This window comes from Vollenhovia emeryi, unplaced genomic scaffold (assembly GCF_000949405.1).
Source record: "Vollenhovia emeryi isolate VEMERY1.0 unplaced genomic scaffold, V.emery_V1.0 DF945460.1, whole genome shotgun sequence".
NCBI lineage: Eukaryota > Metazoa > Arthropoda > Insecta > Hymenoptera > Formicidae > Vollenhovia > Vollenhovia emeryi.
Genome location: NW_011960906.1, coordinates 1 through 2173, shown reverse-complemented (window position 1 = coordinate 2173; position 2173 = coordinate 1). Strand labels below are relative to the sequence as shown.

The window sequence follows — 2173 nt, the reverse complement described above, 5'->3', positions numbered from 1 at the left end:
GTAATATTATATTTCACTACGATACATTACGAAGAATACTTTAGAATATTTTGCAAAAGTGTTTAAACAAAGTGTACTAGAAAAAAATATGTACGAATCTAACCTAACAAATAAGTAAAATATTAAAAACAAGATGTAAAATATAACTCGAAACGCTTGAAACACATTAGAACTCTTAATAAGAAATTGCAAAGTGATATTTAAAAAAGCCAAAGATAAATAATAATTATGTTATTATTATGATAGTAAAAGAATGTAAAGGAACGTAACAACTCGAAACAGATAGTTGTACGTGTAAAGAAGACGACGACTGTTCTCGTCGAAACCGGTTTTGCAATTGTTGAATAATCAAAGTGCAAGATGTACCTATATGTGCTTCCAGAGTGCGAAAACTAGATTCACGTACAGGTGTCTATTATGTATTCGGAAAAGTGTTATTATTAAATGTGATCGACTGAAGAAATTAGCGAAAGTGATATAAAGTAATTTCTCTGAAACATGTGTTTGTAAATTTTGTTTAGACTTGCTGTTTAATCGCGGGTACACATTTTATAAGACACATTTGCTATTGGGTCCATATGCAATATCTCGCGTTATTATTATATCCCAAACTCTGTTTATTAATATGAAATATCCTGTTTCGTTTGAATCTCAATATGGATCTTAGTAATAATATCCCAATTGATTTAGTATGAAAAGTTTATTTCTAGATAAAGTTGTATGTTTGGAGAGGTTATTAAACTTGAATTTTTTTAAAAGTTCTTTTAAAAGATTAGAGTTTATTAAGCTGATTAATCCTTTGAGTGCAGATTGACCTGAAATATTGTAACGGTCGTTAATGTTTATTCCAACTGGAAAGTGAATGATGTTACAATAACGAAATTATTTAATCTAATCTACTTGTGACGTATTAAACAGGTCACAGTTCATTGTTGAAGCGTTTCATCCTCCTTCGAAGAGTTTTCAGCAAATAATACAGTTCTAAAGGAATAAAGGACTACGAGCCGTGACAGGGTGTTAGTGCCTAAATATTTTATTCTAAATTTATTGCCAAAAAGCATCACTTAGGCCAGGGTTGAGCCGTACCAATTTTATTATATTAATTTGATAAATACAGTATTCAATAATAAGTTCAAACAAATATAAGTTTTTAATTTAGTTTTGTTCAAATTATCGAGAAAATATATTTGGATTAAAGAAATTTATCGTTAATACGAATTGTTTATTGATGAATTTATCATATTGCCGCATTGTCACGGCATATTTATAGTATTTAAAATTTGTTTTGAAACAAACATTTTTTTTAGAATGATTAATAAGTTTCTGTTCTTGATGGAAAAAGTCGATAAAGCTAATGTTGCTACCACTTTGAGTATGGAAATTATTTTGAAATCGTTTGATATAACAAAAAAATTCGTAACTAATTAAAACGTTTTTTTAAATAAAGATTGATAGACAACATGAATTTTTATTATTTACAGAATTTCACAAGATGGCTAAGATTTTTATCTTAATTGCGTTTCTGCCGCACTTACTATGTACCATAATACAGAGAAGAAATTTGTGTTCGGAATACTTCGCAATTGCATTCAACCCTGAGACAGGCAAGATATTTGGACGGATCGAAGTCTTTGCTCAACCAGAAAATGACGAAATGTTTTTTTTAAAAGTAGCCTTAAATGCTTCCGTTGATTCTATGGTAAGTATATAGTTTTTAACGTTTTTAAGAATGCATTAATACAGGAAAATTCTAATAAATTTTAACACCTTGCACATAAACTTTTTAAAAATAAATTTTTCGAACAAGAATCATACAGTTTCTGTAAATAATGCCGTAAAATAATTGAACAATTTTTAACCTTAAGGAAGACATATTGAAATAATAAAAATACAGTTTAACAAAAGGTTTAGGTACAAAATAATTTCTCTTCTGTATATGTGTATTGAAATATATAAAATAAATTTTTAGTAGAGGAGGAGATGGTATATAATATGGACTGTACTGACAACGTCGACCTCCCCAATGTCTTACAAAATATTAACTGCACTTCCCAGATAGCACATGGACGTCCACAGGATGTCCGATGGACGGCCGCATCTGGACATTCGGACGTCCAAAGTACGTCCATTTATGGCCCGTAGGATGTCCATTGGACGCCCATGGGATATCCAA

General features: G+C 29.9%; 1 long non-coding RNA gene across 2 annotated transcripts; it reads left to right on the top strand.

The window, feature by feature from the left end:
* Positions 1-6: 6 nt before the first annotated feature.
* LOC105561243 lies at positions 7-1870 on the top strand. 2 transcript variants are annotated; one of them, XR_001008893.1, is made up of 3 exons: positions 7-482; positions 919-1016; positions 1482-1870. It is a non-coding gene; the product is annotated as an uncharacterized LOC105561243 (long non-coding RNA). The 2 variants fall into 2 exon arrangements; XR_001008892.1 differs by having other exon boundaries at positions 7-540.
* Positions 1871-2173: the final 303 nt, after the last annotated feature.